The 14,443-nt window shown below is 37.3% G+C and overlaps 1 protein-coding gene across 2 annotated transcripts in view; it reads left to right on the top strand.

Annotated features, from left to right (window-relative positions):
• The window catches only part of FBXL17 (F-box and leucine rich repeat protein 17), a 545,014-nt gene that overhangs the window by 304,028 nt on the left and 226,543 nt on the right, over window positions 1-14,443 (top strand). The window lies entirely within an intron of this gene.

Raw genomic sequence — 14,443 nt, 5'->3', positions numbered from 1 at the left:
ATACTATTCCCTCTACTTTTTAGATGTTGGAAATTTTTTATAATTAAAAGTTAAAAACTTTTTTCTGATGGTTCAGAATGATGGTTTCATAGGATGAAATGTTTTCTTGCTAAAGAAAAAGAGTCCAAAGATCTAAGCCACTTTAGAATCTTTAAAAATTTGTATGCTATGCAAATAATACAATTGTGAATAATCTATTTTTACTTCATGATTGCATTTAGAATGCTAGCTGTGAATAAGGATATAAAAATCATACTGTAAATAGTTTGATACCTGAAATGCTTAGGTCATTGACATAATTGGGATAGTTTAATTTCTAATATAGGTTATTCACAGGTAAACAATGCCAAAAACATTGCTATGTTGGAATACATACCAGTAAACCCACACCAGACAACCTAATTTCTGTGAAATGATCAAGAAAATGGTTGGATTCTTATGGTTATGATTTATCATATCATTGTGGTGTTGGAAACATTTTGATTAATAAAGTGTCAGTTAAGAGAATGAAAGATGAAGAAGGAGTTAAGAATATGCCATCCTCAAACATGCCATTTTGGCATATTAACTGTTTTGAGGTAAAGACACTTGATAAACAGCAGGGGCAAGAAGATCACTCTGACCTTCCTTCTGTTTTGTAAAAGCAGCAGATGAAATTTCTATTTGAAATATGTTCTCCCTCCCTATACCAGAAGAAAAGTATCATTCATTTCTAGGATGGTAAGTTGAGGCCAAGGAAAATCTGTACAGACACGAACCTTCATCTTCCTTGTCCCTTCTCTACCCAAAACACTCTAGCCCAAGCCTCTTTGCCTTGTCACATTTTCACAGTTTACTGCTTTTTGTCTAATTTTTTGTAATCTTTTGTCTATAAATCAATATCTAAGCGTTAAACTCTAACTGCATCTTTGGGTCTCCATTTTCCTATGAAGTCTCCTGTGGAGTGTAAAACTTACATTAAATAAATTTGTTTGCTCTTCTCTTGTTGATCTGTCTTTGGTTAGCTTAATTCTCAGGTCTAGCCTAAGAAAACTAAGAGGATAGAGGCAAAATACTGCCCCTCTACAATGTTCTGTGAACCCAAAGTAACAGATAAATATGTTCATATCTATTTATATCACATTATAAGCTTTTTCTACTTTATTTTTCTTTTGCTCAGTTCAACCATTAATCAACTATATTAAAGTTCAGGTTTTTAAAAAAATGTAGTTATAGTATTGCTTAGTTGGGAGATGGGCATATCTTGGTGAATTCCCACTGGGAAAGCTTTACTCTAATGAGGCCATTAATGTTAGTATTCCAGGCAATGGGAATATCAAGTAGTTGCTGATAACTATTGAGTAAACAGGATGAGTCTTTAATGACTCTGCTCTTATCTATTGCTACTCTTAGTATTCTCTTGAATATAGAAATTCAGACCCTAAATAACTGATCTTATATTCTCTGAAGAATGCTACATCCTAGCTAAGAAGTTATTAGTGATGATAAACATGATATAAACATGTAAACATGATATATTCATGTTTACAATCATTTACTTCTGCCATATGAAAACGTTTAAAGTATATATATATTTTTTCAGCTTGGAAAGTTTGATGGCATTTCATTTGAGAAGTATTTTTTAAAATATTGGTTTTTGTGGCAAGTTGACCCAAAAAAGTTGAAAGGAGGTGAAATCAAAGCTTTTATTTTTATTTATTTATTTTCAGACGGGGTCTCACTCTGTGTCTCAGGCTGGAGTACAGTGGCATGATCATGGCTCACTGTGGCCTTGACCTCCTGAGTTCAAGCTACCCTTTTTTAAGAAATCAAAACCTTTATTAAGAAAAAAACTACCCTATGGTTCATAGACTGTTGCAGATAGACATGAAAATCATCTTTGCAGTATGTGATGGCCCAGATTAGATTTCTGTTTATTTCAGAATAGGATCATCAGATATTTATTGAAGTTTTACTGAAGTCACTATGTTTCCATCCATGTGACCATACACTTGTCCATTTGTTCATTCATTATTCATTTGAGAAGTGTGTACTATGAGCTTCTTCTAGGAGATCTAGTGGTGAAAAATAGACAAGTTTTCTGCTGTCATGGAGCTTACATTATAGGGGTTGTGGATAGATAAATAAGAAACCTGTTAGTATAAAATGTTATTCAGAGAATTATGGTAGCATGATGTTATGGAAAGAGAGACACTAGGTGGTCAGGAAAGACACGTCTGAAGATATAATCTTTAAGTTGAGATCAGAATATCAACAGAGTCAGTCATGCAAAAATGAATTGCTTAGTTCTTTTATTAAAAACTAGAATGTTAGAGCTATATCCAGCTGTCATAGAGGCAGGCTTTTGTCCAAATAATATATATGTATTAGTCCATTTTCACAATGCCATAAAGATACTACCTGAGACTGGTTAATTTATAAACAAAAGAGGTTTGACTCACAGTTCCACACAGCTGGGGAGGTCTCAGGAAACTTATAATCATGGTGGAAGGTGAAGCAGGTATCGGGACAACCTGCTTCCGATGGTTAACATAGGTTCTTTTCTATTTACTAGGCGTCTCAGCTGGCTTGAGAAATAAAGAGAAAGAGTACGAGAGAGGGAAATTTAAAACTGGCTGTCCGGGGGGAGACATCACGTGTCGGCAGGATCCCTGATGTTCCCTGAGCTGTAAAACCAGCAAGTTTTTATTAGCGATTTTCAAAAGGGGAGGGAGTGCACAAATAGGGTATGGGTCACAGAGATCACATACTTCACAAGGTAATAAAATATCACAAAGCAAATGGAGGCAGGGCAAGATCACAGGATCACAGGATGGGGCAAAATTAAAATTGCTAATGAAGTTTCAGGCACGCATTTTTATTGATAACATCTTATCAGGAGACAGGGTTTGAGAGCAGACAACCTGTCTGACCAAAATTTATGAGGCAGGAATTTCCTCATCCTAATAAGCCTGGGAGCGCTACAGGAGACCAGGGCTTATTTCATCCCTTTGGCTTTGACCATAAAAGATGGATGCCTCCAAGGGGGCCATTCATAGACCTACCCTCAGGGCGCATTCTCTTTCTCAGGGATGTTCCTTGCTGAGAAAAAGAATTCAGCGATATTTCTCCTGTTTGCTTTTGAAAGAAGAGAAATATGGCCCTGTTTTGTCCGGCTCACCGGCAGCCAGTTCAAGGTTACCTCCCTTGTTCCCTGAACATCACTGTTATCCTGTTCTTTTACAAGATGCCCAGATTTCATGTTGTTCAAACACACATGCTCTACAAACAATTTGTGCAGTTAATGCAATCATCACAGGGTCCTGAGGCGACATATATCCTCCTCAGCTTATGAAGAAGATGATGGGATTAAGAGATTAAAGTAAAAAGACAGGCATAGGAAATCACAAGGGTATTAATTGCGAAAGTGGTAAGTATCCATGAAATCTTCACAATTTATGTTCAGAGATTGCAGTAAAGACAGTTGTAAGAAATTATAAAAGTATTAATTGGGGGAACTAATAAATGTTCATGAAATCTTCACAATTTATGTTCTTCCACCGTGGCTTCAGCCGGTCCCTCCGTTCGGGATCCCTGACTTCCCACAGCAAGCAGGCACATTCTTCATAAGGCGATAAGAGAGGTAGAGAGAGTGTGAACACACAGGTGAAACTGCCATTTATAAAACCAGCAGATCTCCTGAGAACCCACTCGCTATCATGAAAACAACATGAGACAAACTGCCCCCATGATCCAGTCACCTCCCACCAGGCCCCTCCCTTGACACCTTGGGATTATAATTTGAGATGAGATTTGGGTGGGAACACAGAGCCAAACCGTATCAATATATGTAAAACCTTAGTTCTACTAGGCCCATCAGTAAACTAGCTAAATGTCTCCTGCATGTGCCTTTAAATCTGTACCACTCTTTCACTCATCAACACATCATAGGGGCCTTTTAACTTCCAGTGCAAAGCCCAAAGCAGGATACTTATGTTTGACATACTTCTCTTGCCTTTCATCCATTCTTGTGAGGCTTGCCCTCCTTAACCCAGAGCTTCATACTGTCCTCCCATTGCTCAGACAGCTCATTTCTTGATCCTTTTCCTTCCATACTCACTGGCCATCCAGGCACATTTGTTGCATGCATCCCACACCCCACAAATAAGAAAAGGTGATCTTGTTGTTTTTGTCTGCTTAATGCCAAATTCTTGTTCTTCTGGAGTTTGCTTCTGGGTAATTTGATTTATCCCAAGCCGAGCCAATGAGTGCAAGAAAGCTTGACTGTGTTCTCCTTCTCTGTGTCCCATTACACTTTCCCTTGCTTGTCAATCATGTTCTCTCACTCCAGGGTAACATAAATACATTTTCCAGTGGTCTTTTGGGGCATCTCCCATACATTTGGTATTGATTTTGAACTGCCACCAAAGACATTCTGGAGAAAATGGGCCTTGTAACACTAAGATCATCCTATGTGGTTAACTGCCTAAATTAAGAGCTGTTCTGCTTATGTCTGAAAAACACTATATTTTCTATTTGCACAGGATCAGTGTTATTGATAACGAATTAATGGCTTCTTACTGAGCTGAAAAATCATTTTGCTAATGCTCCATGTGTGGACTCTTCATGCCTAAATAAATTGCCACTTCAGTACATATGCAAAGGATAACTAACATTTATGAACAAAATCAGAGTATTTTGTGTTGCAGTAATCATTCACGTTTTTTTGGACTCTTAGCTTTATGGAATTGCAAACAAGCGTAACAGTTTTAAAACACTGAATCTATATCTAGGAAGATAACTAGATTGATATGGTAATCATGCTGTTTAAACAGATTTAGAGCAGTTTTAGCTCCTTAGAATTTTAAACTTAAAAAAAAAATCTATGTTTTTAGAAGTTGTGTTTTGGCATGGAGAGTATGTCCATGTCTTGCAATGATTTTACCTGTCTTGGAAATTGATTCATCAGTTTTTCTTATTTCTGAGAAGACAGTTCTCTTCATAAAATTTCCTACTTCTTTTCAAACCATCGGATTTGTGTCATTTTGTTCTGGTGAAAACTCTATGAATGATGCCATTTATCATTTTAGTTCTTATTATGAATAAAATATAAGTAAATTTGCCATTTATTGGCTCTAATCTAATATTAAAAAGTGTTAAATTGTACATAATGAGTTCCTAACACATTATATGTTCCTAATACACCAAATATTGTTAAGATTTTTTGAAGAATCAAAAAATTATCTAAATTGTCAATAAATTATCAAAACAGATGCTAGATAATATTTTGTTAATTTATTTCATTAGCTACTCAAGTAATCTACCCTATATAGTATATGAGGTTAGGACTAGAAGAGACTTCTTCAACAATTTCTTTGTTAATAGCTTACTAAAATACTTTATTTAAATTTTATTTAGATTGAATTTCTCCACACAGTGGACATAATATACCCTCTCTTTCTTCCTAAGTGTGGTAAAGGTTAAATAAATACCACATATTAAGTGAGAAAGCATCTGAGGTTCCCACTGATATCTGTTCTCAGTTCTTTATTTTCATATTGTTGGTAAACACTTTTTTTTTTTTAACCATTTGATGGTATTTATAAAAGTTGATTTGGGACCTTTAAAGTAGAATTCTGATGGACACATGGAAAATGCGTACCATTAATAGGAAGAAAAATTCATGAGCCCCCCGCAAATAAATATATTACATGTTATGATTTTTAAATCAATGTTATAAATGGCTTATTTGCTTTTTAAAGGGACTCACTTATATACAAAGTAGAAGAGCTAAATATATCACTTATCATATTTGGCCAGAGAAGCAAGTTTTTTCCTCAGTGTGATGATTGCTTCCCTACCAATTTTGAAATGCTCTGATAAAATGCATAAGAAATAGGCTTGCCAAGATAAACAGTTGAGTTTTCATAGAAGGTCACTCATTTATATTTTTGCATCCTTGTTCCTGTCAATTTTGATATAACCTTTCAAAATGTAGGCTTTTAAAGTCATTTTTATTTTTGCTTCAGCCTCCATGATATTCCTAATCATAGTAAATAATGTAATAATTAGTCCCAGAAATGGTTTAGACAATAACATTTTTAGAGCAGACTATGAGGGCCCTTTGCAGATTTTGAAAGGAATCTATTTTCAGTTACAAAAAGACCTTTCTTTCGGCCGGGCGCGGTGGCTCAAGCCTGTAATCCCAGCACTTTGGGAGGCCGAGACGGGCGGATCACGAGGTCAGGAGATCTAGACCATCCTGGCTAACACGGTGAAACCCCGGCTCTACTAAAAAATACAAAAAACTAGCCGGGCGAGGTGGCGGGCGCCTGTAGTCCCAGCTACTCGGGAGGCTGAGGCAGGAGAATGGCGTAAACCCGGGAGGCGGAGCTTGCAGTGAGCCGAGATCGCGCCACTGCACTCCAGCCTGGGTGACAGAGGCAGACTCCGTCTCAAAAAAAAAAAAAAAAAAAAAAAAAAGACCTTTCTTTCATAAAATAGTAGGAACACATTTGCAACTTTATGTTATTTGTCCACAGACCTGTTTTTATAAATGAATGGGGAAGTTGTAAATATTGTTCATGTGAATGAGCAGAATGAAGTTTAAAAATAGCGTCATTATTCTTTAAATATATTGTAGAGAGAGAAAATGAATGTGAATATGGAAAAGTTTTCTGGATTTCTTCTCCAGATAACGCAAAATGGTTACCCAGTGTTCGACACTTGTCCTGCTGGCATTTGTATGAAGGAAACCTGATCACCTGATAGTCACCCCTCCTTTGTATACCAGAGTTTGAACAAGTTTCTGGATATAAGGTATACAGAGATACATAATTAATTTTGTCTTTTTTTATCAGAATGATGATTTCATAATTTGTGCAGAAGAGCTTTTCCCTCATGTTCTACCTTTGCTTTTTGATTAACTAAATGGGCAAAGGAGCTTAATTTGCACAAAACAATGACTGAAAGGAGCACAGGTTACTGTGACCTATAGATTGCGTTTTGTGCCTGTGTTCCAGTAAAGTAACCATTTAAAGTTTAAGAGCCCAAGGCTTTTTAACTGTGCAGCCTTCAGAGAGCATACTATGTGGAGATACAGATTTTGATTTTTTAATCCATAGACTTTATGCTATTATTTTAGAACATCAAATGATCAAGAAACTACAAAGGTGAATACAGACATCTAAAATTAAGGCTTATAATAGTACATGCCATGTGTTCAAGCTCCAACATCCTGAATCTGTGGTTTTCTAAGTATTTAATGACTTTGATTTTTAAAAATCACACTGTTTCTTTGTACATTATCATACATTTACATTACATCTTGAAATAAATTTAAGCATTAGAATAAAACATAGACACCCCACTGAGTTAAAGATTTTAAATCTTATTCTATTGTACTTACCCTTAGACAGATCCACCCACTTAATTCTGAGGTCTGTGTATAATCTTTGCCAATATAAATGCAATAAAATGACTAAATCAAAAGATGTTAAAAACTGTCAGTGTAGAATTGTGAACTTGAATAGGTAGAAAAGGAAATTCTTGTAAGACAGTAAACACTGTATAATAAAATACTTTTTCATTGGTGACCCTTAGGGAATAAGTAGTAGTGTAAATTACCTTTTTAACTTTTCAAGAGGAGTTTCTTATTAGAAATTCAAAGGAAATTTTCTTTAGTAATCATTTTAATGCTCCACATTAGTGAAGTCAACTTTGGTTCCTTATAAAGTTTTGTTTTTCATTGGTAATTTACTGACAGAATGCAGTGAGGGGTGGTACAGGACTGAGTTTTCTTATAGAACTCAAGGGGGCAGTAATTCCAGGGGAAGATAACCATCTGCACTAAACTACTCTTTTTTTTTTTTTAAGTAGATTAAAATTTTTAGTGGGAACATTATCATAACAGTTGGTTATGGCACATAAAATACAGAAAACGGCATTTTTCAATAGTAAACTAATTACCAGTTTTGTTAATGAATTATAAACATTGAATTTTAATTTACTCTCTGGAAGGGTGCTTGAAGTATGCATGATGCACGTATGGGGAGAGGGGTAGGGTGGTGAAAAAAGAGGTCTGCACATGTATAAAGTTAAAATATTAATTCATAAATTTTGTTATTGGTCTTAGTGATGGTTTAGAAATGTTTTATTCCCCCTCTCTATTGCCAATTTTCTGTGTAATTATTTCACACATTGATTATATGTTTATATAATATGGAAATCGAAGAGATTATACCATAGTCACTCTCTCCATTCATAGTCCTTTCTTTCCTCAAAACAAAACAAAAACAACCAAATTCTCAAAATATGTCATACATCTTAACAGTATGCACAAATTCAGTAGTTACTGCTTTATTTTCATTCTGTTCCCTTTGGGAAACATTCATCCCTCAGGTGTGTAATTGAAAAGGCCTGCTTGTGTTCTCATTTCGGGGAAAGCATTTAATGAGACCTATAAATGATTCTTGGCAATAGAAAGAGAACAACTCCAAATTTTGTAAATTCCGTATTTACATAAAGATACACCTAATTGCCAGGCACAGTGGCTCAACATCAGTAATCCCAGCAGTTTGGGAGACTGAGGTGGGCAGATTGCTTGAGCCCAGGAGTTTAAGATCAGCCTGGACAACATGGCTACTAAAACTACAAAATTTAGCTGGGTGTGGTGGCATGTATCTGTGATCCCAACTACATGGGAGGCTGAGAATCATCTGAGCCCAGGAAGTCGAGGCTGTGAGCCATGATCACACTACTGCACTCCAGCCTGTGCAACAGGAGTGAGACCCTGTCTTAAAAAAAAAAAAAAACAAATAAAGAGACCCATTCAGCTCCAGCCTCACTCTCTAATTTCTGAAGGCCAAGTGTTATCTACTCTCATTGTATCCACCTTTCTCTGGAATGTTAAGGGTCATTTGAAAAAGTCCAGACCTAAGGGCTGGGCGTGGTGGCTCACGCCTGTAATCCCAGCACTTTGGGAGGCCGAGGTGGGTGATCACCTGAGGTCAGGAGTTCAAGACCAGCCTGGCCAACATAGTGAAACCCCGTCTCTACTAAAAATACAAAAATTAGCTGGGTATGGTGGCAGGCACCTGTAATCCCATCTACTTGGAAGCTGAGGCAGGAGAATCGCTTGAACCAGGGAGGCGAAGGTTGCAGTGAGATGAGATCACACTGTTGCCTATTGCACGCCAGCCTGGACAACAGGAGTGACACCCTGTCTTTAAAAAAAGAAAAAAAAAAAATGACCCATTCAGCTCCAGCCTCACTTTCACTTTTTCCTTTCTGAAAGCCAAGTGTTAACTACTCTGATTGTATCCACCTTTCTCTGGATTGCTAAGTGTCATTTGAAAAAGCCCAGACCTTCACTGGTCCAGCATACTAGGAGGAGGCTTTGAAGAGCTTCTCTGATCTTTAATTACAACTATGACACTAGTTAATTTTTGATGGTGCATTCCAGTAAGTTTTAGTATGTAAAGTAATATTTTCCTCAGCCTGGCAGATTACAGGACAGTGCCAAAGCTAATGCCAGAAAATATACAGAGGAAGGATATTGTGTTTACCAGGCAAAGGTGTATGACACGTAAATTAACAAAGAAAACATGTTGTTATAGATTATTTTACTGTTACTAAAACTAAGTATTTTATTTTGCTTTCCATATATTATTCTCATCTATAGCATAATGTAAAGATTAGAGCATATTAAAAATTTACAAGAATTCTTTTTTTTTTTTTTTTTTTTTTTTTTTTGAGATGGAGTCCGGCTCTGTTGCCCAGGCTGGAGTGCAGTGGCCGGATCTCAGCTCATTGCAAGCTCCGCCTCCCGGGTCCACGCCGTTCTCCTGCCTCAGCCTCCCGAGTAGCTGGGACTACAGGCGCCCGCCACCTCGCCCGGCTAATTTTTTTTTGTATTTTAGTAGAGCCGGGGTTTCATCGTGTTAGCCAGGATGGTCTCGATCTCCTGACCTCATGATCCGCCCATCTCGGCCTCCCAAAGTGCTGGGATTACAGGCTTGAGCCACCGCGCCCGGCCAAGAATTCTTACATGTACCTCAATTTCAGTGAAATTCATTTAAGCAAAATGCAGATTTAAGGAATTCACAAATTAAGTGAAAAATTCACTTCTGTAAGCAGCAGTTCATTCCCTAGGGTCCTGCTGTGCTAAACCTTGTTTTAGTGGAGTGTAGAGGGTATGTGTTTTGTGTATAAGAAGTAGGGGGAAAGTATAAGGCCTGATTCCCGTTCTCAAGAAACATTATTTAACAACCTACTTAGAGAAAAAGCAAGGTTCATATAAAACAAACAGCAGAGAAGCAAATAATAATAATAAATATGCAATAAAGAAATAATAATAAGAAACATGCAATAAAGTGCCCAAATGGGTGGTGTATTAAAGGAAAAAGTAAAAGCAGACCTCCTTTTCCAAATCAAAGTGCATGCACAACACCAACATAGAAAACAGAGAAATGTGATCTTTTATTACTGTAATTTTGTCATACAAGTTCAAATGTATATAACATTTACTCGAGAAATTATTCAAGAAATGAGGCCGTTTAAATAAGTAGCAAAGGGATTGGTCTTTGGGAAGGACTCAATAAATGTTAAATACTGTTGTTGGTATTACTTATATATTATGGGCTTTGGATAGCTGTGGCAATATGGTATTAGCCTCAGCTTTCAGTTTGTTTCTGTATTTTGTTCAGGCTGCATATTGTAGAGAAGAATTTTGATTCACATGAATAAGTAGTTGTACATTGTAAGGTTTTGTGTCGTTTTAACAGCTTGCTCTGCTAATGTCACATTGCGATAGTCTTCAGTTAAATAAGAGGGCAAGAAGAGTTTCTTTTAAGCAGCACCCCCATGCACACCCAACAGAGGAAACAACAACAACAACAACAAACAAAACTGAGTGGCACAAGTTGAATAATTGGTGATTTTAGTACACAAAAAGAGGTGGTAATGACTGTGTGTTTTGTATTCATGTTTAACCTATAAAATACAACCAAGCATTTGAAAACCCCTTAAAATATCCTCAAGTAAAACTAACTTTCCAAAGTATGTTCTCTGAGAAACCCCGGTAAGGCTTGTGCGATGGGTGGTCAACAAACCATGTAGTCCATTGGCCAAATCTGGCCAACACCTGTTTTTGTATGGCCCACATGCTAAAACTGACTTTTATATTTTCAAAGGTTGAAATAAATCTTTAAAAAAGATTTTCATGATGTGAAAATTATATGGAATTCTAGTTAATTACCTATAAATTAAATTGTATTGGTACACAGCCATGTTCATTCACTTACATATTGTCTACAAATGCTTTTCTGCTACAGTGGCTGAGCACAGTAGTTGTGATAGAGAACATATAGCCTGCAAAACCTAAATTACTTACTATCAAGCCCTTTACAGAAAAAGTTTACCAACCCCTTGCATAAGAAATATTATGGTGGAAAAAGAGGGGGGACCATTAAATGCTGAAACCAGGGAAGGCATCGTGAAAGAGTGGTCTTGATTCAGGCTATTTGGGTAGGCTAAGGAAGGTCCACACAATGAAGGGAAATACAAGGGAGAAAATGTAGAAGACTGAGAGTGAATGGCTCCCATGTGGTATGCCATAATCAAATTCATACATGTGAAGCATTTTTAAGATGTCTATAATTTGTCAAAACAGGAGATTTTATCTACTCAGATTATTTAGTGATGATACATGTTACTAATAGTTTCTTTATGTTATCATTAAGCTTATTGAAACATTCTACTTTGGCTGGGCATGGTGGCTCACACCTGTAATCCCAGCACTTTGGGAGGCCAAGGCGGGTAGATTGCTTGAGCTTGGGAGTTCGAGACCAGCCTTGGCCAACATGGCTAAACCCCATCTCTACAAAAAAATTAAAAATTAGCTGGGTATAGTGGCACACACCTGCAGTCCCAGCTCCTTGGGAGGCTGAGATGGGAAGATCGCTCGAGCCTGGGACGTTGAAGCTACAGTGAGCCGTGTTTGCACCACTGTACTCCAGCCTGGGTGACAAAGTGAGACCCTGTCTCAATACAAAACAACAACAATAAAAGCATTTTACTTATATTTATTAACTCTTTGTTTGGTCACTCTTAATAAATATCTCTTGAGTGCCTATTGTGTTGAGGCAGTTTCTCAGGAACCTCAGTTGTAATGGTGAACAAAACAAAAACTAAACAAGGGGAGAAAAGCTATGGGTCCCAGCCCTTTTAGGAGCTTACTATCTATGGGGAAGAAGGAGGTTTCTCAAATAATCACAAACAAATACAGCATTTTCCTCGGAAAGCCTGTAATTGACATCAAGGATATGAGTATATAGTAAGCAGGTCCAGATTCAGAGGACCGTGAGAATCTTCCCTGAGGAGGTAGAGATTAAGCCGAGATTTAAGGAAGAAGCAGTGGTTATTCTGAGGATGGGCATGGGGGAGTGGTAAGCATCTGGGTTAGAAGGAAATATAGGTGCTAAGGGTCCACAGTAGGATTAAGAGTGAAAATCAGCTCCTGTGGCCAGGTATAGGAAAAAGGAAGAGTTTCATGTGGATGGAAATTGAGGCAAAAGCCAGGAGATGCCCGGCCTTGTAGCCATATTAAGATTTTTGGTCTTTACCCCAAAAGCAGCAACACTGAAATGTTTTAAGCAAGGGGCATGAATTCTAACTGGCGCACTAGACCAGTTTGAAGGTCATTGCAGTCCAAGTGAGAGATGAGAGCATTTTGTTTTATGATAGTACCAATAGGGATAGGGAAAGTAGATAAATTCAGAATACATTTTGGAGGCTGTGCCAACAGAACCTGATGGATTTGAATATGGGGAGACAGTGAAGGAAAGAGGGATTTTACATAAAACTATTTGGTTTTGGTTTTTCTTTACAGGATGAATAGGAGCACCACTCTCTGAGACAGGCAATTTGGGAGGAGGGCTGTCAAAAGTTCATTCTTTGGCAGGTGGAATTAGGGGTGCCTTTGAGGCATCCATTTGAAATGTTATGTGAATTATCTGTGTATAAGTGGATTATGCATATCTGTGTATTAGTGATCTGTTGATAAGTGCTGCTTTAGAGCCATGAGTATGGCTGAGAACACCAGAGATTGCTAATAGAGTGAGAAGGAGAGGCCTTGAACCAAGATATACAGGTTTTTTGTTTGTTTTTGTTTTTGTTTTTGTTTAAGATGGAGTCTGGCTCTGTCGCCCAGGCTGGAGTGCAGTGGTACGATCTCAGCTCACTGCAACCTCCACCTCCCAAGTTCAAGCCATTCTCCTGCCTCAGCCTCCTGAGTAGCTGGGACTACAGGCACGTGCCACCACGCCCAGCTAATTTTTTGCATTTTTAGTAGAGACCAGGTTTCACTGTGTTAGCCAGGATGGTCTCAATCTCCTCACCTTGTGATCCCTCCAACTCAAGCCTCCCAGAGTGCTGGGATTACAGGCGTGAGCCTGGAAAGTATACAGAGGAGAAGCAGAAAAATGGGAATAAAACTAGAAAAGTGTAGTGTAGTAGCAATCAAAGGAAGAGAAGTGTCAAGGGAACAATAATGTTTTAGAAAAGTCAACAAAAAGAGATTGATGAATGTCCTTGGATTTTGTGAAATGAATGTCTTTGCTGACCAGAGCAAGAAATATTTCGATGCGGCAGTGAGACTAGAATGCCTAAATTATTATCAAAGTTATTTATACCTTTAAATGTATTAGTTTTAAAGAAAACCTACAATCCCAGATGTGAACTTTTTATTGTTCAATTGATCTCCAGGTTTATAATGGCAGTTAATTAAAAATGGATTCACTTAAAAGAAATTTGCTTCACAGCAAATTTTGATTGAAAACATCTATTTCCCATCACCTAAATACTTAAATCTTACCCAGATTATACATCAAATCTCCTTTAATAAAAACAGGCAATAATGAGAAAAAGGTTCTTGTTCCAACATTTACAATTTTTGTTTTTTAAAAAAAGCAAAACTGGTGACTCATAAGAAATACACTGCTGAAAGGCCTTTTCAATTATAAGTAGCTTTCCGGCAAACTTACTTGTATTACTTCAATTTATTAAATAATGCCTTTCTGCTTCACCAGCATTTGTTCTATATGTGGCTATAGTGTTATCAAAGGAAGGTTGAAAAGGGGAGAGATGAGGTATTTTGTTTGTTTACATGTGGTTTCTCATATGTATTTAATTGATTTTTGTTCTGCTTTGTTATGTTTTTATAATGTGAAAGTGTGTTATACTGTGAAAAAGGACAGAGATGTTTTGTTACTGTTGGATTCTTTGGAAGCAAACACTGAGATCGAGACTGGGGAATAAGATGTTTACTAGGCATCAACCTCCATAAAAGAAAGTATGAAGGAAGGAGGATTGAACAGAGGTAAAATTCAAACTTTGATGTAGTCACAAAGATGTGTTGGCCAACCCGACAGTAGCTCTCAAGCAAGTATTCCCTGTTGGAGTGTCC

The sequence above is a fragment of the Macaca mulatta genome, chromosome 6 (assembly GCF_049350105.2).
Source record: "Macaca mulatta isolate MMU2019108-1 chromosome 6, T2T-MMU8v2.0, whole genome shotgun sequence".
NCBI classification, from domain to species: domain Eukaryota; kingdom Metazoa; phylum Chordata; class Mammalia; order Primates; family Cercopithecidae; genus Macaca; species Macaca mulatta.
Note: the sequence above shows the minus strand (reverse complement) of the source record. Positions and strands in the feature narration are given on the sequence as shown.